The 26,540-nt window shown below is 44.5% G+C and overlaps 15 non-coding genes and 1 pseudogene across 15 annotated transcripts; all 16 read left to right on the forward strand.

Annotated features, from left to right (window-relative positions):
• The first annotated feature begins 134 nt into the window (after positions 1-134).
• Positions 135-325, forward strand: LOC141200323 (U2 spliceosomal RNA). Its single transcript, XR_012272046.1, has one exon. It is a non-coding gene; the product is annotated as a U2 spliceosomal RNA (small nuclear RNA).
• A 1,121-nt stretch (positions 326-1,446) lies between these two features.
• On the forward strand, positions 1,447-1,637 carry LOC141199235 (U2 spliceosomal RNA). Its single transcript, XR_012270993.1, has one exon. It is a non-coding gene; the product is annotated as a U2 spliceosomal RNA (small nuclear RNA).
• A 1,121-nt stretch (positions 1,638-2,758) lies between these two features.
• On the forward strand, positions 2,759-2,949 carry LOC141199237 (U2 spliceosomal RNA). Its single transcript, XR_012270994.1, has one exon. It is a non-coding gene; the product is annotated as a U2 spliceosomal RNA (small nuclear RNA).
• Positions 2,950-4,072: 1,123 nt separating this feature from the next.
• LOC141200632 (U2 spliceosomal RNA) lies at positions 4,073-4,263 on the forward strand. Its single transcript, XR_012272347.1, has one exon. It is a non-coding gene; the product is annotated as a U2 spliceosomal RNA (small nuclear RNA).
• A 1,121-nt stretch (positions 4,264-5,384) lies between these two features.
• On the forward strand, positions 5,385-5,575 carry LOC141200584 (U2 spliceosomal RNA). The gene has a single exon (XR_012272300.1). It is a non-coding gene; the product is annotated as a U2 spliceosomal RNA (small nuclear RNA).
• A 1,121-nt stretch (positions 5,576-6,696) lies between these two features.
• LOC141199238 (U2 spliceosomal RNA) lies at positions 6,697-6,887 on the forward strand. The gene has a single exon (XR_012270995.1). It is a non-coding gene; the product is annotated as a U2 spliceosomal RNA (small nuclear RNA).
• A 1,122-nt stretch (positions 6,888-8,009) lies between these two features.
• Positions 8,010-8,200, forward strand: LOC141199239 (U2 spliceosomal RNA). The gene has a single exon (XR_012270996.1). It is a non-coding gene; the product is annotated as a U2 spliceosomal RNA (small nuclear RNA).
• A 1,120-nt stretch (positions 8,201-9,320) lies between these two features.
• On the forward strand, positions 9,321-9,511 carry LOC141199240 (U2 spliceosomal RNA). Its single transcript, XR_012270997.1, has one exon. It is a non-coding gene; the product is annotated as a U2 spliceosomal RNA (small nuclear RNA).
• Positions 9,512-10,548: 1,037 nt separating this feature from the next.
• LOC141200575 (U2 spliceosomal RNA) lies at positions 10,549-10,739 on the forward strand. The gene has a single exon (XR_012272292.1). It is a non-coding gene; the product is annotated as a U2 spliceosomal RNA (small nuclear RNA).
• A 1,124-nt stretch (positions 10,740-11,863) lies between these two features.
• Positions 11,864-12,054, forward strand: LOC141200671 (U2 spliceosomal RNA). Its single transcript, XR_012272384.1, has one exon. It is a non-coding gene; the product is annotated as a U2 spliceosomal RNA (small nuclear RNA).
• A 1,121-nt stretch (positions 12,055-13,175) lies between these two features.
• LOC141200964 (U2 spliceosomal RNA) lies at positions 13,176-13,317 on the forward strand (annotated as a pseudogene).
• A 524-nt stretch (positions 13,318-13,841) lies between these two features.
• On the forward strand, positions 13,842-14,023 carry LOC141200843 (U2 spliceosomal RNA). The gene has a single exon (XR_012272549.1). It is a non-coding gene; the product is annotated as a U2 spliceosomal RNA (small nuclear RNA).
• A 1,120-nt stretch (positions 14,024-15,143) lies between these two features.
• On the forward strand, positions 15,144-15,334 carry LOC141199241 (U2 spliceosomal RNA). Its single transcript, XR_012270998.1, has one exon. It is a non-coding gene; the product is annotated as a U2 spliceosomal RNA (small nuclear RNA).
• Positions 15,335-18,016: 2,682 nt separating this feature from the next.
• LOC141199242 (U2 spliceosomal RNA) lies at positions 18,017-18,207 on the forward strand. Its single transcript, XR_012270999.1, has one exon. It is a non-coding gene; the product is annotated as a U2 spliceosomal RNA (small nuclear RNA).
• Positions 18,208-24,317: 6,110 nt separating this feature from the next.
• On the forward strand, positions 24,318-24,513 carry LOC141200882 (U2 spliceosomal RNA). The gene has a single exon (XR_012272580.1). It is a non-coding gene; the product is annotated as a U2 spliceosomal RNA (small nuclear RNA).
• A 1,124-nt stretch (positions 24,514-25,637) lies between these two features.
• LOC141199243 (U2 spliceosomal RNA) lies at positions 25,638-25,828 on the forward strand. Its single transcript, XR_012271000.1, has one exon. It is a non-coding gene; the product is annotated as a U2 spliceosomal RNA (small nuclear RNA).
• The last annotated feature ends 712 nt before the right edge of the window (positions 25,829-26,540 follow it).

The following is a 26,540-nucleotide window of genomic DNA, read 5'->3' on the forward strand; positions in this document are numbered from 1 at the left end:
GCCGAAAAGTGCAGGCATGTGAGGGATCTAGAGGTTGACAGCATGTCTTCTTAACGGGAGTCCAGGTGGCCATCTCCACAAATGGACTTTTCAGAATCCTTGGGTGGCACCGTAGTCGGAAACCAATTCTGGTTATCGCTTCTCGGCCTTTTGGCTAAGATCAAGTGTAGTATCTGTTCTTATCAGTTTAATATCTGATACGTCCCCTATCTGGGGACCATATATTAAATGGATTTTTAGAACAGGGAGGTGGAAAAAGAGCTTGCTCTGTCCACTCCACGCATTGACCTGGTATTGCAGTATCTCCAGGACCGGTGCACCCCTTCTTTAATGCAGTTTCTAAAATCAGAAAGAATTGAATTCAATGCTTTTTGTTCATTTTGCTTGTTTGTCGGATTTTGGGATGGACTCTTTGGCTTTGCTTTTCTTCTCCTCATTGGATTTTTCATGTTAAAAGTTGCAGAAGCCAGATGACAAGCTCATTTTGGTTCAACTTCAGCAACTGTGCATTGCATTGCCATGTAATGTAATGTAATGCAATGCTATCTATCTAGCTCTCCCTCTATACTTCCTTTTGGATAAACAGACATATTAGGCAAGCATTTTGGAGCTTTCACCTAAATAACTACAGGTGGTGAGATAAGCTGCACAATATAATTGACCTTTCAGTATATTGTTGCACACACACCATCTATTTAGCAAATGCCCTTGTTATCAACAGCAGCCTTTTAAACTCACCTGAGCTAACAGGTATGTGAGCTGGTTACTCTGCTGCGCTTAAAATTTCTTTTTTGGTTTGCTACAATGCCTTTTCTGAAACGTTGTCTCCCTCTGCTGGAACACTGACTTCTTTCATTTAATGCCTGCAGACTATAAAAGAGAAACCAACCCAAAAAGTTTGGTTGATTAGTCTGTGGCATTCTTTTAAACTGTTGCTTATGGCGGTCTCTGTGAGCTTCTCAGTGACATTCAGCCATCCAGGTATCCCGCCTGCAGTAGACGGAATGTGGCAATGGAACGCTGGCTGCGCGTGTCATAATAGGCTCTGAGCCTTTATATACCTGCGCACAGCAGCAGCCACCTTCAGTCTGCTGCTGGACAGCCAGCAGCAGCAGCAGCAGGAGAGGTAATTAATCAGCAACCCTCCTGCTAAGGGTAGACAGCTGCTCGTTCCACCCCCCCCCCTGCCTTAATTGGTTCTCCTCCCTTCCAACGGTGTTGAGGCGGGTGGGAACAGCCGGGGGTTGAGGGTACTGTGCTAAAAGAGGTGGAGTTATGCAGATCTAAAACGCGTGGATTGCAGCAGCAGCAAGCCGAAAAGTGCAGGCATGTGAGGGATCTAGAGGTTGACAGCATGTCTTCTTAACGGGAGTCCAGGTGGCCATCTCCACAAATGGACTTTTCAGAATCCTTGGGTGGCACCGTAGTCGGAAACCAATTCTGGTTATCGCTTCTCGGCCTTTTGGCTAAGATCAAGTGTAGTATCTGTTCTTATCAGTTTAATATCTGATACGTCCCCTATCTGGGGACCATATATTAAATGGATTTTTAGAACAGGGAGATGGAAAAAGAGCTTGCTCTGTCCACTCCACGCATTGACCTGGTATTGCAGTATCTCCAGGACCGGTGCACCCCTTCTTTAATGCAGTTTCTAAAATCAGAAAGAATTGAATTCAATGCTTTTTGTTCATTTTGCTTGTTTGTCGGATTTTGGGATGGACTCTTTGGCTTTGCTTTTCTTCTCCTCATTGGATTTTTCATGTTAAAAGTTGCAGAAGCCAGATGACAAGCTCATTTTGGTTCAACTTCAGCAACTGTGCATTGCATTGCCATGTAATGTAATGTAATGCAATGCTATCTATCTAGCTCTCCCTCTATACTTCCTTTTGGATAAACAGACATATTAGGCAAGCATTTTGGAGCTTTCACCTAAATAACTACAGGTGGTGAGATAAGCTGCACAATAAAATTGACCTTTCAGTATATTGTTGCACACACACCATCTATTTAGCAAATGCCCTTGTTATCAACAGCAGCCTTTTAAACTCACCTGAGCTAACAGGTATGTGAGCTGGTTACTCTGCTGCGCTTAAAATTTCTTTTTTGGTTTGCTACAATGCCTTTTCTGAAACGTTGTCTCCCTCTGCTGGAACACTGACTTCTTTCATTTAATGCCTGCAGACTATAAAAGAGAAACCAACCCAAAAAGTTTGGTTGATTAGTCTGTGGCATTCTTTTAAACTGTTGCTTATGGCGGTCTCTGTGAGCTTCTCAGTGACATTCAGCCATCCAGGTATCCCGCCTGCAGTAGACGGAATGTGGCAATGGAACGCTGGCTGCGCGTGTCATAATAGGCTCTGAGCCTTTATATACCTGCGCACAGCAGCAGCCACCTTCAGCCTGCTGCTGGACAGCCAGCAGCAGCAGCAGCAGGAGAGGTAATTAATCAGCAACCCTCCTGCTAAGGGTAGACAGCTGCTCGTTCCACCCCCCCCCCCGCCTTAATTGGTTCTCCTCCCTTCCAACGGTGTTGAGGCGGGTGGGAACAGCCGGGGGTTGAGGGTACTGTGCTAAAAGAGGTGGAGTTATGCAGATCTAAAACGCGTGGATTTCAGCAGCAGCAAGCCGAAAAGTGCAGGCATGTGAGGGATCTAGAGGTTGACAGCATGTCTTCTTAACGGGAGTCCAGGTGGCCATCTCCACAAATGGACTTTTCAGAATCCTTGGGTGGCACCGTAGTCGGAAACCAATTCTGGTTATCGCTTCTCGGCCTTTTGGCTAAGATCAAGTGTAGTATCTGTTCTTATCAGTTTAATATCTGATACGTCCCCTATCTGGGGACCATATATTAAATGGATTTTTAGAACAGGGAGATGGAAAAAGAGCTTGCTCTGTCCACTCCACGCATTGACCTGGTATTGCAGTATCTCCAGGACCGGTGCACCCCTTCTTTAATGCAGTTTCTAAAATCAGAAAGAATTGAATTCAATGCTTTTTGTTCATTTTGCTTGTTTGTCGGATTTTGGGATGGACTCTTTGGCTTTGCTTTTCTTCTCCTCATTGGATTTTTCATGTTAAAAGTTGCAGAAGCCAGATGACAAGCTCATTTTGGTTCAACTTCAGCAACTGTGCATTGCATTGCCATGTAATGTAATGTAATGCAATGCTATCTATCTAGCTCTCCCTCTATTCTTCCTTTTGGATAAACAGACATATTAGGCAAGCATTTTGGAGCTTTCACCTAAATAACTACAGGTGGTGAGATAAGCTGCACAATATAATTGACCTTTCAGTATATTGTTGCACACACACCATCTATTTAGCAAATGCCCTTGTTATCAACAGCAGCCTTTTAAACTCACCTGAGCTAACAGGTATGTGAGCTGGTTACTCTGCTGCGCTTAAAATTTCTTTTTTGGTTTGCTACAATGTCTTTTCTGAAACGTTGTCTCCCTCTGCTGGAACACTGACTTCTTTCATTTAATGCCTGCAGACTATAAAAGAGAAACCAACCCAAAAAGTTTGGTTGATTAGTCTGTGGCATTCTTTTAAACTGTTGCTTATGGCGGTCTCTGTGAGCTTCTCAGTGACATTCAGCCATCCAGGTATCCCGCCTGCAGTAGACGGAATGTGGCAATGGAACGCTGGCTGCGCGTGTCATAATAGGCTCTGAGCCTTTATATACCTGCGCACAGCAGCAGCCACCTTCAGTCTGCTGCTGGACAGCCAGCAGCAGCAGCAGCAGGAGAGGTAATTAATCAGCAACCCTCCTGCTAAGGGTAGACAGCTGCTCGTTCCACCCCCCCCCCCCCGCCTTAATTGGTTCTCCTCCCTTCCAACGGTGTTGAGGCGGGTGGGAACAGCCGGGGGTTGAGGGTACTGTGCTAAAAGAGGTGGAGTTATGCAGATCTAAAACGCGTGGATTGCAGCAGCAGCAAGCCGAAAAGTGCAGGCATGTGAGGGATCTAGAGGTTGACAGCATGTCTTCTTAACGGGAGTCCAGGTGGCCATCTCCACAAATGGACTTTTCAGAATCCTTGGGTGGCACCGTAGTCGGAAACCAATTCTGGTTATCGCTTCTCGGCCTTTTGGCTAAGATCAAGTGTAGTATCTGTTCTTATCAGTTTAGTATCTGATACGTCCCCTATCTGGGGACCATATATTAAATGGATTTTTAGAACAGGGAGATGGAAAAAGAGCTTGCTCTGTCCACTCCACGCATTGACCTGGTATTGCAGTATCTCCAGGACCGGTGCACCCCTTCTTTAATGCAGTTTCTAAAATCAGAAAGAATTGAATTCAATGCTTTTTGTTCATTTTGCTTGTTTGTCGGATTTTGGGATGGACTCTTTGGCTTTGCTTTTCTTCTCCTCATTGGATTTTTCATGTTAAAAGTTGCAGAAGCCAGATGACAAGCTCATTTTGGTTCAACTTCAGCAACTGTGCATTGCATTGCCATGTAATGTAATGTAATGCAATGCTATCTATCTAGCTCTCCCTCTATACTTCCTTTTGGATAAACAGACATATTAGGCAAGCATTTTGGAGCTTTCACCTAAATAACTACAGGTGGTGAGATAAGCTGCACAATATAATTGACCTTTCAGTATATTGTTGCACACACACCATCTATTTAGCAAATGCCCTTGTTATCAACAGCAGCCTTTTAAACTCACCTGAGCTAACAGGTATGTGAGCTGGTTACTCTGCTGCGCTTAAAATTTCTTTTTTGGTTTGCTACAATGCCTTTTCTGAAACGTTGTCTCCCTCTGCTGGAACACTGACTTCTTTCATTTAATGCCTGCAGACTATAAAAGAGAAACCAACCCAAAAAGTTTGGTTGATTAGTCTGTGGCATTCTTTTAAACTGTTGCTTATGGCGGTCTCTGTGAGCTTCTCAGTGACATTCAGCCATCCAGGTATCCCGCCTGCAGTAGACGGAATGTGGCAATGGAACGCTGGCTGCGCGTGTCATAATAGGCTCTGAGCCTTTATATACCTGCGCACAGCAGCAGCCACCTTCAGTCTGCTGCTGGACAGCCAGCAGCAGCAGCAGGAGAGGTAATTAATCAGCAACCCTCCTGCTAAGGGTAGACAGCTGCTCGTTCCACCCCCCCCCCCCCCGCCTTAATTGGTTCTCCTCCCTTCCAACGGTGTTGAGGCGAGTGGGAACAGCCGGGGGTTGAGGGTACTGTGCTAAAAGAGGTGGAGTTATGCAGATCTAAAACGCGTGGATTGCAGCAGCAGCAAGCCGAAAAGTGCAGGCATGTGAGGGATCTAGAGGTTGACAGCATGTCTTCTTAACGGGAGTCCAGGTGGCCATCTCCACAAATGGACTTTTCAGAATCCTTGGGTGGCACCGTAGTCGGAAACCAATTCTGGTTATCGCTTCTCGGCCTTTTGGCTAAGATCAAGTGTAGTATCTGTTCTTATCAGTTTAATATCTGATACGTCACCTATCTGGGGACCATATATTAAATTGATTTTTAGAACAGGGAGATGGAAAAAGAGCTTGCTCTGTCCACTCCACGCATTGACCTGGTATTGCAGTATCTCCAGGACCGGTGCACCCCTTCTTTAATGCAGTTTCTAAAATCAGAAAGAATTGAATTCAATGCTTTTTGTTCATTTTGCTTGTTTGTCGGATTTTGGGATGGACTCTTTGGCTTTGCTTTTCTTCTCCTCATTGGATTTTTCATGTTAAAAGTTGCAGAAGCCAGATGACAAGCTCATTTTGGTTCAACTTCAGCAACTGTGCATTGCATTGCCATGTAATGTAATGTAATGCAATGCTATCTATCTAGCTCTCCCTCTATACTTCCTTTTGGATAAACAGACATATTAGGCAAGCATTTTGGAGCTTTCACCTAAATAACTACAGGTGGTGAGATAAGCTGCACAATATAATTGACCTTTCAGTATATTGTTGCACACACACCATCTATTTAGCAAATGCCCTTGTTATCAACAGCAGCCTTTTAAACTCACCTGAGCTAACAGGTATGTGAGCTGGTTACTCTGCTGCGCTTAAAATTTCTTTTTTGGTTTGCTACAATGCCTTTTCTGAAACGTTGTCTCCCTCTGCTGGAACACTGACTTCTTTCATTTAATGCCTGCAGACTATAAAAGAGAAACCAACCCAAAAAGTTTGGTTGATTAGTCTGTGGCATTCTTTTAAACTGTTGCTTATGGCGGTCTCTGTGAGCTTCTCAGTGACATTCAGCCATCCAGGTATCCCGCATGCAGTAGACGGAATGTGGCAATGGAACGCTGGCTGCGCGTGTCATAATAGGCTCTGAGCCTTTATATACCTGCGCACAGCAGCAGCCACCTTCAGTCTGCTGCTGGACAGCCAGCAGCAGCAGCAGCAGGAGAGGTAATTAATCAGCAACCCTCCTGCTAAGGGTAGACAGCTGCTCGTTCCACCCCCCCCCCCGCCTTAATTGGTTCTCCTCCCTTCCAACGGTGTTGAGGCGGGTGGGAACAGCCGGGGGTTGAGGGTACTGTGCTAAAAGAGGTGGAGTTATGCAGATCTAAAACGCGTGGATTGCAGCAGCAGCAAGCCGAAAAGTGCAGGCATGTGAGGGATCTAGAGGTTGACAGCATGTCTTCTTAACGGGAGTCCAGGTGGCCATCTCCACAAATGGACTTTTCAGAATCCTTGGATGGCACCGTAGTCGGAAACCAATTCTGGTTATCGCTTCTCGGCCTTTTGGCTAAGATCAAGTGTAGTATCTGTTCTTATCAGTTTAATATCTGATACGTCCCCTATCTGGGGACCATATATTAAATGGATTTTTAGAACAGGGAGATGGAAAAAGAGCTTGCTCTGTCCACTCCACGCATTGACCTGGTATTGCAGTATCTCCAGGACCGGTGCACCCCTTCTTTAATGCAGTTTCTAAAATCAGAAAGAATTGAATTCAATGCTTTTTGTTCATTTTGCTTGTTTGTCGGATTTTGGGATGGACTCTTTGGCTTTGCTTTTCTTCTCCTCATTGGATTTTTCATGTTAAAAGTTGCAGAAGCCAGATGACAAGCTCATTTTGGTTCAACTTCAGCAACTGTGCATTGCATTGCCATGTAATGTAATGTAATGCAATGCTATCTATCTAGCTCTCCCTCTATACTTCCTTTTGGATAAACAGACATATTAGGCAAGCATTTTGGAGCTTTCACCTAAATAACTACAGGTGGTGAGATAAGCTGCACAATATAATTGACCTTTCAGTATATTGTTGCACACACACCATCTATTTAGCAAATGCCCTTGTTATCAACAGCAGCCTTTTAAACTCACCTGAGCTAACAGGTATGTGAGCTGGTTACTCTGCTGCGCTTAAAATTTCTTTTTTGGTTTGCTACAATGCCTTTTCTGAAACGTTGTCTCCCTCTGCTGGAACACTGACTTCTTTCATTTAATGCCTGCAGACTATAAAAGAGAAACCAACCCAAAAAGTTTGGTTGATTAGTCTGTGGCATTCTTTTAAACTGTTGCTTATGGCGGTCTCTGTGAGCTTCTCAGTGACATTCAGCCATCCAGGTATCCCGCCTGCAGTAGACGGAATGTGGCAATGGAACGCTGGCTGCGCGTGTCATAATAGGCTCTGAGCCTTTATATACCTGCGCACAGCAGCAGCCACCTTCAGTCTGCTGCTGGACAGCCAGCAGCAGCAGCAGCAGGAGAGGTAATTAATCAGCAACCCTCCTGCTAAGGGTAGACAGCTGCTCGTTCCACCCCCCCCCCCCGCCTTAATTGGTTCTCCTCCCTTCCAACGGTGTTGAGGCGGGTGGGAACAGCCGGGGGTTGAGGGTACTGTGCTAAAAGAGGTGGAGTTATGCAGATCTAAAACGCGTGGATTGCAGCAGCAGCAAGCCGAAAAGTGCAGGCATGTGAGGGATCTAGAGGTTGACAGCATGTCTTCTTAACGGGAGTCCAGGTGGCCATCTCCACAAATGGACTTTTCAGAATCCTTGGGTGGCACCGTAGTCGGAAACCAATTCTGGTTATCGCTTCTCGGCCTTTTGGCTAAGATCAAGTGTAGTATCTGTTCTTATCAGTTTAATATCTGATACGTCCCCTATCTGGGGACCATATATTAAATGGATTTTTAGAACAGGGAGATGGAAAAAGAGCTTGCTCTGTCCACTCCACGCATTGACCTGGTATTGCAGTATCTCCAGGACCGGTGCACCCCTTCTTTAATGCAGTTTCTAAAATCAGAAAGAATTGAATTCAATGCTTTTTGTTCATTTTGCTTGTTTGTCGGATTTTGGGATGGACTCTTTGGCTTTGCTTTTCTTCTCCTCATTGGATTTTTCATGTTAAAAGTTGCAGAAGCCAGATGACAAGCTCATTTTGGTTCAACTTCAGCAACTGTGCATTGCATTGCCATGTAATGTAATGTAATGCAATGCTATCTATCTAGCTCTCCCTCTATACTTCCTTTTGGATAAACAGACATATTAGGCAAGCATTTTGGAGCTTTCACCTAAATAACTACAGGTGGTGAGATAAGCTGCACAATATAATTGACCTTTCAGTATATTGTTGCACACACACCATCTATTTAGCAAATGCCCTTGTTATCAACAGCAGCCTTTTAAACTCACCTGAGCTAACAGGTATGTGAGCTGGTTACTCTGCTGCGCTTAAAATTTCTTTTTTGGTTTGCTACAATGCCTTTTCTGAAACGTTGTCTCCCTCTGCTGGAACACTGACTTCTTTCATTTAATGCCTGCAGACTATAAAAGAGAAACCAACCCAAAAAGTTTGGTTGATTAGTCTGTGGCATTCTTTTAAACTGTTGCTTATGGCGGTCTCTGTGAGCTTCTCAGTGACATTCAGCCATCCAGGTATCCCGCCTGCAGTAGACGGAATGTGGCAATGGAACGCTGGCTGCGCGTGTCATAATAGGCTCTGAGCCTTTATATACCTGCGCACAGCAGCAGCCACCTTCAGTCTGCTGCTGGACAGCCAGCAGCAGCAGCAGGAGAGGTAATTAATCAGCAACCCTCCTGCTAAGGGTAGACAGCTGCTCGTTCCACCCCCCCTCCCCCGCCTTAATTGGTTCTCCTCCCTTCCAACGGTGTTGAGGCGGGTGGGAACAGCCGGGGGTTGAGGGTACTGTGCTAAAAGAGGTGGAGTTATGCAGATCTAAAACGCGTGGATTGCAGCAGCAGCAAGCCGAAAAGTGCAGGCATGTGAGGGATCTAGAGGTTGACAGCATGTCTTCTTAACGGGAGTCCAGGTGGCCATCTCCACAAATGGACTTTTCAGAATCCTTGGGTGGCACCGTAGTCGGAAACCAATTCTGGTTATCGCTTCTCGGCCTTTTGGCTAAGATCAAGTGTAGTATCTGTTCTTATCAGTTTAATATCTGATACGTCCCCTATCTGGGGACCATATATTAAATGGATTTTTAGAACAGGGAGATGGAAAAAGAGCTTGCTCTGTCCACTCCACGCATTGACCTGGTATTGCAGTATCTCCAGGACCGGTGCACCCCTTCTTTAATGCAGTTTCTAAAATCAGAAAGAATTGAATTCAATGCTTTTTGTTCATTTTGCTTGTTTGTCGGATTTTGGGATGGACTCTTTGGCTTTGCTTTTCTTCTCCTCATTGGATTTTTCATGTTAAAAGTTGCAGAAGCCAGATGACAAGCTCATTTTGGTTCAACTTCAGCAACTGTGCATTGCATTGCCATGTAATGTAATGTAATGCAATGCTATCTATCTAGCTCTCCCTCTATACTTCCTTTTGGATAAACAGACATATTAGGCAAGCATTTTGGAGCTTTCACCTAAATAACTACAGGTGGTGAGATAAGCTGCACAATATAATTGACCTTTCAGTATATTGTTGCACACACACCATCTATTTAGCAAATGCCCTTGTTATCAACAGCAGCCTTTTAAACTCACCTGAGCTAACAGGTATGTGAGCTGGTTACTCTGCTGCGCTTAAAATTTCTTTTTTGGTTTGCTACAATGCCTTTTCTGAAACGTTGTCTCCCTCTGCTGGAACACTGACTTCTTTCATTTAATGCCTGCAGACTATAAAAGAGAAACCAACCCAAAAAGTTTGGTTGATTAGTCTGTGGCATTCTTTCAAACTGTTGCTTATGGCGGTCTCTGTGAGCTTCTCAGTGACATTCAGCCATCCAGGTATCCCGCCTGCAGTAGACGGAATGTGGCAATGGAACGCTGGCTGCGCGTGTCAGAGAGGTAATTAATCAGCAACCCTCCTGCTAAGGGTAGACAGCTGCTCGTTCCACCCCCCCCCCCCGCCTTAATTGGTTCTCCTCCCTTCCAACGGTGTTGAGGCGGGTGGGAACAGCCGGGGGTTGAGGGTACTGTGCTAAAAGAGGTGGAGTTATGCAGATCTAAAACGCGTGGATTGCAGCAGCAGCAAGCCGAAAAGTGCAGGCATGTGAGGGATCTAGAGGTTGACAGCATGTCTTCTTAACGGGAGTCCAGGTGGCCATCTCCACAAATGGACTTTTCAGAATCCTTGGGTGGCACCGTAGTCGGAAACCAATTCTGGTTATCGCTTCTCGGCCTTTTGGCTAAGATCAAGTGTAGTATATGTTCTTATCAGTTTAATATCTGATACGTCCCCTATCTGGGGACCATATATTAAATGGATTTTTAGAACAGGGAGATGGAAAAAGAGCTTGCTCTGTCCACTCCACGCATTGACCTGGTATTGCAGTATCTCCAGGACCGGTGCACCCCTTCTTTAATGCAGTTTCTAAAATCAGAAAGAATTGAATTCAATGCTTTTTGTTCATTTTGCTTGTTTGTCGGATTTTGGGATGGACTCTTTGGCTTTGCTTTTCTTCTCCTCATTGGATTTTTCATGTTAAAAGTTGCAGAAGCCAGATGACAAGCTCATTTTGGTTCAACTTCAGCAACTGTGCATTGCATTGCCATGTAATGTAATGTAATGCAATGCTATCTATCTAGCTCTCCCTCTATACTTCCTTTTGGATAAACAGACATATTAGGCAAGCATTTTGGAGCTTTCACCTAAATAACTACAGGTGGTGAGATAAGCTGTACAATATAATTGACCTTTCAGTATATTGTTGCACACACACCATCTATTTTGCAAATGCCCTTGTTATCAACAGCAGCCTTTTAAACTCACCTGAGCTAACAGGTATGTGAGCTGGTTACTCTGCTGCGCTTAAAATTTCTTTTTTGGTTTGCTACAATGCCTTTTCTGAAACGTTGTCTCCCTCTGCTGGAACACTGACTTCTTTCATTTAATGCCTGCAGACTATAAAAGAGAAACCAACCCAAAAAGTTTGGTTGATTAGTCTGTGGCATTCTTTTAAACTGTTGCTTATGGCGGTCTTTGTGAGCTTCTCAGTGACATTCAGCCATCCAGGTATCCCGCCTGCAGTAGACGGAATGTGGCAATGGAACGCTGGCTGCGCGTGTCATAATAGGCTCTGAGCCTTTATATACCTGCGCACAGCAGCAGCCACCTTCAGTCTGCTGCTGGACAGCCAGCAGCAGCAGCAGCAGGAGAGGTAATTAATCAGCAACCCTCCTGCTAAGGGTAGACAGCTGCTCGTTCCACCCCCCCCCCCCCCGCCTTAATTGGTTCTCCTCCCTTCCAACGGTGTTGAGGCGGGTGGGAACAGCCGGGGGTTGAGGGTACTGTGCTAAAAGAGGTGGAGTTATGCAGATCTAAAACGCGTGGATTGCAGCAGCAGCAAGCCGAAAAGTGCAGGCATGTGAGGGATCTAGAGGTTGACAGCATGTCTTCTTAACGGGAGTCCAGGTGGCCCTCTCCACAAATGGACTTTTCAGAATCCTTGGGTGGCACCGTAGTCGGAAACCAATTCTGGTTATCGCTTCTCAGCCTTTTGGCTAAGATCAAGTGTAGTATATGTTCTTATCAGTTTAATATCTGATACGTCCCCTATCTGGGGACCATATATTAAATGGATTTTTAGAACAGGGAGATGGAAAAAGAGCTTGCTCTGTCCACTCCACGCATTGACCTGGTATTGCAGTATCTCCAGGACCGGTGCACCCCTTCTTTAATGCAGTTTCTAAAATCAGAAAGAATTGAATTCAATGCTTTTTGTTCATTTTGCTTGTTTGTCGGATTTTGGGATGGACTCTTTGGCTTTGCTTTTCTTCTCCTCATTGGATTTTTCATGTTAAAAGTTGCAGAAGCCAGATGACAAGCTCATTTTGGTTCAACTTCAGCAACTGTGCATTGCATTGCCATGTAATGTAATGTAATGCAATGCTATCTATCTAGCTCTCCCTCTATACTTCCTTTTGGATAAACAGACATATTAGGCAAGCATTTTGGAGCTTTCACCTAAATAACTACAGGTGGTGAGATAAGCTGCACAATATAATTGACCTTTCAGTATATTGTTGCACACACACCATCTATTTAGCAAATGCCCTTGTTATCAACAGCAGCCTTTTAAACTCACCTGAGCTAACAGGTATGTGAGCTGGTTACTCTGCTGCGCTTAAAATTTCTTTTTTGGTTTGCTACAATGCCTTTTCTGAAACGTTGTCTCCCTCTGCTGGAACACTGACTTCTTTCATTTAATGCCTGCAGACTATAAAAGAGAAACCAACCCAAAAAGTTTGGTTGATTAGTCTGTGGCATTCTTTTAAACTGTTGCTTATGGCGGTCTCTGTGAGCTTCTCAGTGACATTCAGCCATCCAGGTATCCCGCCTGCAGTAGACGGAATGTGGCAATGGAACGCTGGCTGCGCGTGTCATAATAGGCTCTGAGCCTTTATATACCTGCGCACAGCAGCAGCCACCTTCAGTCTGCTGCTGGACAGCCAGCAGCAGCAGCAGCAGGAGAGGTAATTAATCAGCAACCCTCCTGCTAAGGGTAGACAGCTGCTCGTTCCACCCCCCCCCCCGCCTTAATTGGTTCTCCTCCCTTCCAACGGTGTTGAGGCGGGTGGGAACAGCCGGGGGTTGAGGGTACTGTGCTAAAAGAGGTGGAGTTATGCAGATCTAAAACGCGTGGATTGCAGCAGCAGCAAGCCGAAAAGTGCAGGCATGTGAGGGATCTAGAGGTTGACAGCATGTCTTCTTAACGGGAGTCCAGGTGGCCATCTCCACAAATGGACTTTTCAGAATCCTTGGGTGGCACCGTAGTCGGAAACCAATTCTGGTTATCGCTTCTCGGCCTTTTGGCTAAGATCAAGTGTAGTATCTGTTTGGCTAAGATCAAGTGTAGTATCTTTTGAAAAGGCAGTTTGTCCTTGGGCTGCCCTAGTAAATTGATGCATATTACACACTGGTTTGGTGCACTTGTTAGTACGCCAGGTGGCTCATAGAGTTATCTGATGGAAAACATGGCCCTCCAGGATCGAAGTCACTAGGCTGGGTAAGTGTGAGTGCTTTGGAGCAATGTGCCCCAGGAGTAGGCGCCCTGGTGGAAGTCCAAGCTTACTGGGACTGGGAACCCCAGAAAGACTTGGCTTCGTAGCACGCCGCACCTTTGCCAATCATACTTTCTGAGCAACCCCCCCTATTCCTGGCCTCCGGGCTAGGAAGGGGAATTTTTATAAACCCGGTCGGAGGTCCGGTCAGCTTTGGGCTGAGAAACCAACACAGGCTCCAGCTCCACTAGGGTGGCAGCCTATATGGAAGCTGGGAGCACGAAAACGGCTCTTCTCCGGCTTCGGCTAGGGAGAGCATCGGAGATACCTGACCCTCGCTGTGGCCTTCTGGCTCGGAGGGATGGGGATGGTTTATTGGGGACCCTCTCCTCCGGGAAGGGTCCACATGAATCCTCGCCTCGTGCGCTGTTTTGGTGTGACTTCGGTCACATTTTTCAGTGCCTTGGATGCAGCTTCAATCAAAAAATCTGTTCTTATGAGTTTAATATCTGATACGTCCCCTATCTGGGGACCATATATTAAATGGATTTTTAGAACAGGGAGATGGAAAAAGAGCTTGCTCTGTCCACTCCACGCATTGACCTGGTATTGCAGTATCTCCAGGACCGGTGCACCCCTTCTTTAATGCAGTTTCTAAAATCAGAAAGAATTGAATTCAATGCTTTTTGTTCATTTTGCTTGTTTGTCGGATTTTGGGATGGACTCTTTGGCTTTGCTTTTCTTCTCCTCATTGGATTTTTCATGTTAAAAGTTGCAGAAGCCAGATGACAAGCTCATTTTGGTTCAACTTCAGCAACTGTGCATTGCATTGCCATGTAATGTAATGTAATGCAATGCTATCTATCTAGCTCTCCCTCTATACTTCCTTTTGGATAAACAGACATATTAGGCAAGCATTTTGGAGCTTCCACCTAAATAACTACAGGTGGTGAGATAAGCTGCACAATATAATTGACCTTTCAGTATATTGTTGCACACACACCATCTATTTAGCAAATGCCCTTGTTATCAACAGCAGCCTTTTAAACTCACCTGAGCTAACAGGTATGTGAGCTGGTTACTCTGCTGCGCTTAAAATTTCTTTTTTGGTTTGCTACAATGCCTTTTCTGAAACGTTGTCTCCCTCTGCTGGAACACTGACTTCTTTCATTTAATGCCTGCAGACTATAAAAGAGAAACCAACCCAAAAAGTTTGGTTGATTAGTCTGTGGCATTCTTTTAAACTGTTGCTTATGGCGGTCTCTGTGAGCTTCTCAGTGACATTCAGCCATCCAGGTATCCCGCCTGCAGTAGACGGAATGTGGCAATGGAACGCTGGCTGCGCGTGTCATAATAGGCTCTGAGCCTTTATATACCTGCGCACAGCAGCAGCCACCTTCAGTCTGCTGCTGGACAGCCAGCAGCAGCAGCAGCAGGAGAGGTAATTAATCAGCAACCCTCCTGCTAAGGGTAGACAGCTGCTCGTTCCACCCCCCCCCCGCCTTAATTGGTTCTCCTCCCTTCCAACGGTGTTGAGGCGGGTGGGAACAGCCGGGGGTTGAGGGTACTGTGCTAAAAGAGGTGGAGTTATGCAGATCTAAAACGCGTGGATTGCAGCAGCAGCAAGCCGACAAGTGCAGGCATGTGAGGGATCTAGAGGTTGACAGCATGTCTTCTTAACGGGAGTCCAGGTGGCCATCTCCACAAATGGACTTTTCAGAATCCTTGGGTGGCACCGTAGTCGGAAACCAATTCTGGTTATCGCTTCTCGGCCTTTTGGCTAAGATCAAGTGTAGTATCTGTTCTTATCAGTTTAATATCTGATACGTCCCCTATCTGGGGACCATATATTAAATGGATTTTTAGAACAGGGAGATGGAAAAAGAGCTTGCTCTGTCCACTCCACGCATTGACCTGGTATTGCAGTATCTCCAGGACCGGTGCACCCCTTCTTTAATGCAGTTTCTAAAATCAGAAAGAATTGAATTCAATGCTTTTTGTTCATTTTGCTTGTTTGTCGGATTTTGGGATGGACTCTTTGGCTTTGCTTTTCTTCTCCTCATTGGATTTTTCATGTTAAAAGTTGCAGAAGCCAGATGACAAGCTCATTTTGGTTCAACTTCAGCAACTGTGCATTGCATTGCCATGTAATGTAATGTAATGCAATGCTATCTATCTAGCTCTCCCTCTATACTTCCTTTTGGATAAACAGACATATTAGGCAAGCATTTTGGAGCTTTCACCTAAATAACTACAGGTGGTGAGATAAGCTGCACAATATAATTGACCTTTCAGTATATTGTTGCACACACACCATCTACAGTCATGGCCAAAAGTTTTGAGAATGACACCAAAATTATATTTTCACATGATCTGCTGGCCTCTGGTTTTTATTAGTGTTTGTCTGATGTTTATATCACATACAGAAATATAATTGCAATCATATTATGAGTACCAATAGGTTATATTGACAGTTAGAATGAGTTAAAGCAGCAAGTCAATATTTGCAGTGTTGCCCCTTCTTCTTCAAGACCTCTGTAATTCTCCCTGGCATGCTCTCAATCAACTTTTGGACCAAATCCTGACTGATAGCAGTCCATTCTTGCATAATCAATGCTTGCATTTTGCCAGAATTTGTTGGTTTTTGTTTGTCCACCCGTCTCTTGATGATTGACCACAAGTTCTCAATGGGATTAAGATCTGGGGAGTTTCCAGGCCATGGACCCAAAATCTCTATGCTTTGTTCCATGAGCCATTTAGTTATCACCTTTGCTTTATGGCAAGGTGCTCCATCATGCTGGAAAAGGCATTGTTGGGCGCCAAACTGCTCTTGGATGGTTGGGAGAAGTTGCTCTTGGAGGACATTCTGGTGCCATTCTTTCTTCATGGCTGTGTTTTTAGGCAAGACTGTGAGTGAGCCGATTCCCTTGGCTGAGAAGCAACCCCACACATGAATGCTTTACAGTTGGCATGAGACAAGACTGGTGGTAGCGCTCACCTCTTCTTCTCCGAATAAGCTGTTTTCCAGATGTCCCAAACAATCGAAAAGGGGATTCATCAGAGAAAATGACTTTGCCCCAGTCCTCAGCAGTCCACTCCCTGTACCTTTTGCAGAATATCAGTCGGTCCCTGATGTTTTTTCTGAAGAGAAGTGGCTTCTTTGCTGCCCTCCTTGAAACCAGCCCTTGCTCAAAGATTCTCCGCCTCACAGTGCGTGCAGAAGCACTCACACCAGCCTGCTGCCATTCCTGAGCAAGCTCGGCACTGCTGGTAGTCCGATCCCGCAGCTGAAACAGTTTTAAGATACGGTCCTGGCGCTTGCTGGTCTTTCTTGGGCGCCCTGGAGCCTTTTTGACAACAATGGAAGCTCTCTCCTTGAAGTTCTTGATGATGCGATAGATTGTTGACTGAGGTGCAATCTTTGTAGCTGCGATACTCTTCCCTGTTAGGCCATTTTTGTGCAGTGCAATGATGGCTGCACGTGTTTCTTTAGAGATAACCATGGTTAACTGAAGAGAAACAATGATACCAAGAACCAGCCTCCTTTTAAAGTGTCCAGTGATGTCATTCTTACTTAATCATGACTGATTGATCGCCAGCCCTGTCCTCATCAACACCAACACCTGTGTTAATGGATCAATCACTAAAACGATGTTAGCTGCTCCTTTTAAGGCAGGACTGCAATGATGTTGAAATGTGTTTTGGGGGTTAAAGTTCATTTTCTGGGCAAATATTGACTTTGCAAGTACAGTAATTGCTGTTAAGCTGATCACTCTTTGACATTCAGGAGTATATGCAAATTGCCATTACAAAAAATGAAGCAGTAAACTTTGGAAAAATTTCTATTTGTCTCATTCTCAATACTTTTGGCCATGACTGTATTTAGCAAATGCCCTTGTTATCAACAGCAGCCTTTTAAACTCACCTGAGCTAACAGGTATGTGAGCTGGTTACTCTGCTGCGCTTAAAATTTCTTTTTTGGTTTGCTACAATGCCTTTTCTGAAACGTTGTCTCCCTCTGCTGGAACACTGACTTCTTTCATTTAATGCCTGCAGACTATAAAAGAGAAACCAACCCAAAAAGTTTGGTTGATTAGTCTGTGGCATTCTTTTAAACTGTTGCTTATGGCGGTCTCTGTGAGCTTCTCAGTGACATTCAGCCATCCAGGTATTCCGCCTGCAGTAGACGGAATGTGGCAATGGAACGCTGGCTGCGCGTGTCATAATAGGCTCTGAGCCTTTATATACCTGCGCACAGCAGCAGCCACCTTCAGTCTGCTGCTGGACAGCCAGCAGCAGCAGCAGCAGGAGAGGTAATTAATCAGCAACCCTCCTGCTAAGGGTAGACAGCTGCTCGTTCCACCCCCCCCCCCGCCTTAATTGGTTCTCCTCCCTTCCAACGGTGTTGAGGCGGGTGGGAACAGCCGGGGGTTGAGGGTACTGTGCTAAAAGAGGTGGAGTTATGCAGATCTAAAACGCGTGGATTGCAGCAGCAGCAAGCCGAAAAGTGCAGGCATGTGAGGGATCTAGAGGTTGACAGCATGTCTTCTTAACGGGAGTCCAGGTGGCCATCTCCACAAATGGACTTTTCAGAATCCTTGGGTGGCACCGTAGTCGGAAACCAATTCTGGTTATCGCTTCTCGGCCTTTTGGCTAAGATCAAGTGTAGTATCTGTTCTTATCAGTTTAATATCTGATACGTCCCCTATCTGGGGACCATATATTAAATGGATTTTTAGAACAGGGAGATGGAAAAAGAGCTTGCTCTGTCCACTCCACGCATTGACCTGGTATTGCAGTATCTCCAGGACCGGTGCACCCCTTCTTTAATGCAGTTTCTAAAATCAGAAAGAATTGAATTCAATGCTTTTTGTTCATTTTGCTTGTTTGTCGGATTTTGGGATGGACTCTTTGGCTTTGCTTTTCTTCTCCTCATTGGATTTTTCATGTTAAAAGTTGCAGAAGCCAGATGACAAGCTCATTTTGGTTCAACTTCAGCAACTGTGCATTGCATTGCCATGTAATGTAATGTAATGCAATGCTATCTATCTAGCTCTCCCTCTATACTTCCTTTTGGATAAACAGACATATTAGGCAAGCATTTTGGAGCTTTCACCTAAATAACTACAGGTGGTGAGATAAGCTGCACAATATAATTGACCTTTCAGTATATTGTTGCACACACACCATCTATTTAGCAAATGCCCTTGTTATCAACAGCAGCCTTTTAAACTCACCTGAGCTAACAGGTATGTGAGCTGGTTACTCTGCTGCGCTTAAAATTTCTTTTTTGGTTTGCTACAATGCCTTTTCTGAAACGTTGTCTCCCTCTGCTGGAACACTGACTTCTTTCATTTAATGCCTGCAGACTATAAAAGAGAAACCAACCCAAAAAGTTTGGTTGATTAGTCTGTGGCATTCTTTTAAACTGTTGCTTATGGCGGTCTCTGTGAGCTTCTCAGTGACATTCAGCCATCCAGGTATCCCGCCTGCAGTAGACAGAATGTGGCAATGGAACGCTGGCTGCGCGTGTCATAATAGGCTCTGAGCCTTTATATACCTGCGCACAGCAGCAGCCACCTTCAGTCTGCTGCTGGACAGCCAGCAGCAGCAGCAGCAGGAGAGGTAATTAATCAGCAACCCTCCTGCTAAGGGTAGACAGCTGCTCGTTCCACCCCCCCCCCCCCCCGCCTTAATTGGTTCTCCTCCCTTCCAACGGTGTTGAGGCGGGTGGGAACAGCCGGGGGTTGAGGGTACTGTGCTAAAAGAGGTGGAGTTATGCAGATCTAAAACGCGTGGATTGCAGCAGCAGCAAGCCGAAAAGTGCAGGCATGTGAGGGATCTAGAGGTTGACAGCATGTCTTTTTAACGGGAGTCCAGGTGGCCATCTCCACAAATGGACTTTTCAGAATCCTTGGGTGGCACCGTAGTCGGAAACCAATTCTGGTTATCGCTTCTCGGCCTTTTGGCTAAGATCTTGTATCTGGTCAGAAGGATCCTAGAGTGTCTCCCCCTCGGCCTTGCAGCATCGCCACTTAGGTGGCTTAAGCTGCCTGCTGCTATTGGGGGGGGTCCAGAGGAAACGAGAGGTGATAATGGGCGTCAAGATTCGCTATGCCGGGACCGTTGATATTCGGGTCAAAAATGCTTTTCGCATTGATATTGAGGAGTCAAGGAGGAATTTCTTTAACCTGCGGTTCTTGGTGGAAGTCGTCATCTTCAAGATTTTGAATGTTGGTCGTGGAGACATCATTTGTCTACAGGAGTTCCCAAAGAATGGCCGGTACGTTTTGGTCCTTGATCGTATGGCAGCTTGCCAGAATCTTTTCAAGACTCTAAAGGATCAGCAAGCCTTGGATCATCCGGCTCTTGAAGGGCTTACATTCACGGTATTGTATACTAAGGGGGAAGTGCCAGTTGTTGTGTTTATGCACAACCCCCTTGTGGATGTGGAGGACATTACTAGATTCCTGAACCGTCATTGCAGCTATGTGTCCTACTCACACAAGGTGAGGAATGAGGTGGGCTTGTGGACTGGCAAACACAAGTTTTTTGTACGGTTCCAGGAAGACCCCCAGGGACCTGGGGGTATCCACTACCCTCCCCTCAGTTTTGCCATCGGGAGGGATAGAGGGTATATGTATTTTCCCGGTGCTCCGCGTTTTTGCAGGAAGTGTAAATCCTTTGGACACTACCAAGAGGACTGCACGGTGGAGAAGTTTTGTGGGAAATGCAATAAAGAAGGTCATCTGGCAATGGAATGTACTAACTCCATGGTCTGTAATGCGTGTGGGGAGGAGGGACACGCTTTCAAGGACTGTCCCCATCGTTCCAGGTCATATGCAGAGGCCGTGTCCCCACGTCCTAGTACTGCCGCCACTATTGGTGAGGCGATTGAGGCAGTAAGGGACTTCATGGAAGTGATGGAGGAAGCACCTGATCCTGCTGGTGGAAGCGCTGTTGAGATGGAGCCTGCAGATATGTCAATTCTGCTTGATGTGAGTGGTGAGGGAGAAGTGAGCGGTTCACTCTCCACAACGCCGGTGTTGGCTTTGGAAAGCTCAGAGGCCATTCAAGAAGGTGGTGGTGGCCAGGGTGACTTCACCGGGGCTGTGGTGAGGCCCCCTGATGAGGACTCTGATGTGTCTTCTGCAAAGAAGTTCCGACCAGATATTTCACCTGCCAGTATTGGGAGCATCAGCCCCTTAAGTGATAGGAGCTATCCCGAGAGCTACAGTGCCTCTCCTAGGAGGTCTTTTTTGGAGGAGGGGGCCAGCATTCTGTGCTTAACATCAGGAATCGAGTTTCAAGACGAGAAAGGTTGACTCTTCGGTGGGGGGTATGTTCTTTTTTACCAAATATGGTTAAAAAATGGGCTCCAACGTGGGCTGTAGTGTACTGTCAGTAAATGTAAGGCTTATAAAATCTAAGCCTAGAAGATTGGCTATACTGGAAGAACTAAAAAATCTTGGAGCAAATATCTACTGTCTGCAAGAGTGCGGAATTGAAGAGTCACCTCCTGAAAAGGACTGGGTATATGGGCATAGCATTTGGTCAGGTTCAATGACAAACAAAAATGATGGTGTGGGGATTTTGTTGGGGAATAGGGATTTAAGTTTTGAAAATTATATGGTGGTGGAGCCAGGTCGTTGTATAATGGCAGTGGTTAAGGGGAGAGGGTGGAGGGTGAAAATTGTTAACGTGTATTGTCCAATTAACAAAGGGGATAGGTTAGCACTATTAGAGAAAATACGTTTTTTTTTGCCTGGAAGGATTCCAATATTATTAGTTGGTGATTTCAATTGTGTTTCTGAAGGGGAAATTGATGTCACGGGTAAGGTCCTTAATCAAATTACATCTGATTTTTCTTTTTTAGATGCAGCGGAATTTTTGAGTAAGCCACCACCGGCCACATATAGAGCTGATAGGGGAGGAATAGTGTCCAGGATTGACCGCATGCTGTATACAAATAGAGGTTTGGTGTGTAAATTTTTTAAACAGCATGTTTTTTCTTTCACAGACCATGAATGTTTGTGGGGTATGTTTGAAGGTGATAAAAAAATGGTGCATGGTGTTGGGGTATGGAAGCTAAATGTTAGGTTGTTAGAGGATGTTAGGGTTATGAGAGACTTCGAAAGTAAGTATGAATGGTGGAGGTCTAGGAAAAATAATTTTGTGGATGTGACTGTATGGTGGGATTGGGTGAAAGTGGAAATTAAGAATTTTTTTAGGAGGTGGGGTTATAAAAAAGCAGCAATTGAAAGAGGCAGATTTAAAGATTTAAATATGAGGATTGAGTGGTTACATAAAATGAGTATGAAAGGAATTGATGTTAGTGATCAACTCAGAGGAGCGAGAGATGAGATGAAGCGTGTTTTGGAAAAGCGTGGGAAGGAAATTATTTTTAGGACGAGAGTTGAGCATTTGGATATGGATGAGAAGTGTACGAGGTACTTTTTTAAAAAAATGTGCAGTAAGAAAGATGAGTTGGATGAGGTTGAAAATGATAATGGTATGACTGTGGTTGGAATGGAAGTGTTGGATGAGGTACATAGTTTCTATAGTAGTTTATTTGAGTCTAAATGGGTGGATGGGGGTTTGAAAGAGCATGTGTTAGGTATGTTGGAGAGTCAGCTTGAATCAGGGGAACGTGAGTGTTTGAGTGAGGATATTGTTTTTGATGAGGTTAAAAAGGCGGTGGATGGTGCGAAAAAGAATAAAACACCTGGGAAAGATGGGTTGCCTGTGGAGTTTTATGTAAAAGCATGGGATGTGATTGGTGTTGATTTTGTGGAGGTATGTCAATATATGTGGATGAATGGTGTACTTTGTAATTCCATGAAAGAAGGAGTAGTTGTTTTACTATATAAGAAGGGTGAGAAAAAGAATTTGCGTAATTGGAGGCCGATTACATTACTCAATGCAGATTACAAAGTCTTTAGCAAAATTCTGGCTAACCGTATGCGTGGGGTGATTGGAAGTGTGGTTGGTGTTGATCAAGTGTGCGCGGTGCCAGGTAGGTGTATGACTGATAACCTCTTGTTGTTGAGGGACGTAATTGGAGATTGTATGTTTAGGAAGGGGAAATGTATGGTTTTTTGTGTGGATTTTGAGAAAGCTTTTGATAGAGTGTCGCATGCGTTTATGTTTGAGGTGTTAGTTAGGATGGGTTTTCCTAGTGTTTTTGTGAAGGCGATAAGGTGTTTGTATGATGGTGTGGTGAGTGAAGTGTTAGTGAATGGATGTTTGAGTGAGAAGGTGTGCATAAAATCAGGGGTCAGGCAGGGGTGTCCGTTGTCCCCTGTCCTGTTTATAAGTGTGATTGAGCCCCTGTTGTGCATGATTCGGAAAGAGAAAGTGATGAATGGTCTTCTAATCCCAGGGAGTGGTGGAAAGACTGTAAAGGTAATGGGGTATATGGACGATGTTGTTGTGGTGAGTGATAATATGGCTGCTATGAATCGAGCAAGGTTGCTTTTAGATTTCTTTTGTGGTGCATCTGGTTTTAGGGTGAATTGGGGGAAGTGTAGCTTTAAGTGTTTTGGGGATTCGAGTGTTAGGATGGATGGTGTGATATGTGAAGAAGGTGCTATTAAGGTTCTGGGGGTGTGGTTTAACAAAGATCTGAAAGGGAATGAGAGTTGGGATGAATGCGGTAAGAGGATTGAACAAAAGTTAAATTTTTGGAGGTTGCGGGACTTGACATTGTCAGGCAAAGTCCTTATTATTAAGTCAGTGATTCTTCCTATGTTACTTTTTGTGTCCGTGGTTTTTCCAGCCCCTTATAGGGGTTTTAGGCGGATTGAGAAGCTAATTTTTACGTTTTATTGGGGAAGTAAGATGGAAAAACTTAAAAGGGAATATTTGTGTAAGTTACGTGAACATGTGGGAATGGATTTCCCAAATTTTGAAATTTGTCTTGGTTTAAATTATATTAAAACAGTGGTTGTTCTGTTAGGTAGGGATAACAAGACGGCTTTTATGATTAAATATATGGCTGGATGGATGTTGTTTGGGTTGAAATGGATGAGAAGGGATGCAAGAGTGCCTGTTTCGTTTAAATGTCCTGTGTGGTATGAGTTTGTTGAAAAATTTGTTGTCAAGCATGATTTGTTGGATGTTCCTATGGGTGATTTCAAAGTGATAAGGAATGTAAGGAGAAGGATGCGTGTTAGAGAGTTTGAATGTAACATTGGGGGCTTGAGATCGAGTGAAGCGTTGTGTGTATGGAGGAACCTGAGTATAAAAGGAATATCGAATAGGCAGCGTGATATCGTATGGATGAGTTTGCATGAGATTTTGCCTGTGAGAGAGGTACATAAGAGGAGGGATCTGATTAGAACAGAGGTATGTCCGAGGGATGGATGTGGGGCGAGTGAAACTGTTATGCATTTGGTTTGGAATTGTGATTATGCTCACAGTGTTTGGAAGGGAGTGGGTGGTTTATGCAAGGAACTAGCGGGCGTGAATTTTATAAATTGGAGAGTGGTAATGTTTGGGATGGGTGCAAGTAGCCGGGTGAAAGAGAGATTGTTGTGGTTGATAATGGCATGTGTAATAGAAAGTCTGTGGGACGTTAGGAATTTGTGTTTATTTAAAAGGAAAATAATCTCAGTTAATAATTGTGTTAGGATGGTTTTGTCAAGGTTATACATAGTTTATTTATGGGACAGCCGTGGCGGTGGTGGCTTTGATTCAGAAGGTTTTTGGAAAGTCAAAAAATGGAGGTCACTGGTAAAGTACGAGTAAGTCCTTGTTTAAGTGTTGTGATCTGTCTTTTTTTATGATAATGGTATGTTTTACAGTTTTTTGTCCATTCAAAAGGTATTACAACTGTTTCAGTATAAAGTTATAAATATGAAATAAAGAAAGTACCATTATGATGTAAGACTGGGCAACGTAGTATGAGTTTTTATACTATTGATTGTTGCTTGAAAAATTTTACTGAATGGTATAAAAAAAAAAAAAAAAAAAAAATCTGTTCTTATCAGTTTAATATCTGATACGTCCCCTATCTGGGGACCATATATTAAATGGATTTTTAGAACAGGGAGATGGAAAAAGAGCTTGCTCTGTCCACTCCACGCATTGACCTGGTATTGCAGTATCTCCAGGACCGGTGCACCCCTTCTTTAATGCAGTTTCTAAAATCAGAAAGAATTGAATTCAATGCTTTTTGTTCATTTTGCTTGTTTGTCGGATTTTGGGATGGACTCTTTGGCTTTGCTTTTCTTCTCCTCATTGGATTTTTCATGTTAAAAGTTGCAGAAGCCAGATGACAAGCTCATTTTGGTTCAACTTCAGCAACTGTGCATTGCATTGCCATGTAATGTAATGTAATGCAATGCTATCTATCTAGCTCTCCCTCTATACTTCCTTTTGGATAAACAGACATATTAGGCAAGCATTTTGGAGCTTTCACCTAAATAACTACAGGTGGTGAGATAAGCTGCACAATATAATTGACCTTTCAGTATATTGTTGCACACACACCATCTATTTAGCAAATGCCCTTGTTATCAACAGCAGCCTTTTAAACTCACCTGAGCTAACAGGTATGTGAGCTGGTTACTCTGCTGCGCTTAAAATTTCTTTTTTGGTTTGCTACAATGCCTTTTCTGAAACGTTGTCTCCCTCTGCTGGAACACTGACTTCTTTCATTTAATGCCTGCAGACTATAAAAGAGAAACCAACCCAAAAAGTTTGGTTGATTAGTCTGTGGCATTCTTTTAAACTGTTGCTTATGGCGGTCTCTGTGAGCTTCTCAGTGACATTCAGCCATCCAGGTATCCCGCCTGCAGTAGACGGAATGTGGCAATGGAACGCTGGCTGCGCGTGTCATAATAGGCTCTGAGCCTTTATATACCTGCGCACAGCAGCAGCCACCTTCAGTCTGCTGCTGGACAGCCAACAGCAGCAGCAGCAGGAGAGGTAATTAATCAGCAACCCTCCTGCTAAGGGTAGACAGCTGCTCGTTCCACCCCCCCCCCCCCCGCCTTAATTGGTTCTCCTCCCTTCCAACGGTGTTGAGGCGGGTGGGAACAGCCGGGGGTTGAGGGTACTGTGCTAAAAGAGGTGGAGTTATGCAGATCTAAAACGCGTGGATTGCAGCAGCAGCAAGCCGAAAAGTGCAGGCATGTGAGGGATCTAGAGGTTGACAGCATGTCTTCTTAACGGGAGTCCAGGTGGCCATCTCAACAAATGGACTTTTCAGAATCCTTGGGTGGCACCGTAGTCGGAAACCAATTCTGGTTATCGCTTCTCGGCCTTTTGGCTAAGATCAAGTGTAGTATCTGTTCTTATCAGTTTAATATCTGATACGTCCCCTATCTGGGGACCATATATTAAATGGATTTTTAGAACAGGGAGATGGAAAAAGAGCTTGCTCTGTCCACTCCACGCATTGACCTGGTATTGCAGTATCTCCAGGACCGGTGCACCCCTTCTTTAATGCAGTTTCTAAAATCAGAAAGAATTGAATTCAATGCTTTTTGTTCATTTTGCTTGTTTGTCGGATTTTGGGATGGACTCTTTGGCTTTGCTTTTCTTCTCCTCATTGGATTTTTCATGTTAAAAGTTGCAGAAGCCAGATGACAAGCTCATTTTGGTTCAACTTCAGCAACTGTGCATTGCATTGCCATGTAATGTAATGTAATGCAATGCTATCTATCTAGCTCTCCCTCTATACTTCCTTTTGGATAAACAGACATATTAGGCAAGCATTTTGGAGCTTTCACCTAAATAACTACAGGTGGTGAGATAAGCTGCACAATATAATTGACCTTTCAGTATATTGTTGCACACACACCATCTATTTAGCAAATGCCCTTGTTATCAACAGCAGCCTTTTAAACTCACCTGAGCTAACAGGTATGTGAGCTGGTTACTCTGCTGCGCTTAAAATTTCTTTTTTGGTTTGCTACAATGCCTTTTCTGAAACGTTGTCTCCCTCTGCTGGAACACTGACTTCTTTCATTTAATGCCTGCAGACTATAAAAGAGAAACCAACCCAAAAAGTTTGGTTGATTAGTCTGTGGCATTATTTTAAACTGTTGCTTATGGCGGTCTCTGTGAGCTTCTCAGTGACATTCAGCCATCCAGGTATCCCGCCTGCAGTAGACGGAATGTGGCAATGGAACGCTGGCTGCGCGTGTCAT

Source organism: Phyllobates terribilis, unplaced genomic scaffold, assembly GCF_046119375.1.
Source record: "Phyllobates terribilis strain yellow unplaced genomic scaffold, ASM4611937v1 Scaffold_108__1_contigs__length_5656254, whole genome shotgun sequence".
In the NCBI taxonomy this organism is placed as follows: Eukaryota; Metazoa; Chordata; class Amphibia; order Anura; family Dendrobatidae; genus Phyllobates; species Phyllobates terribilis.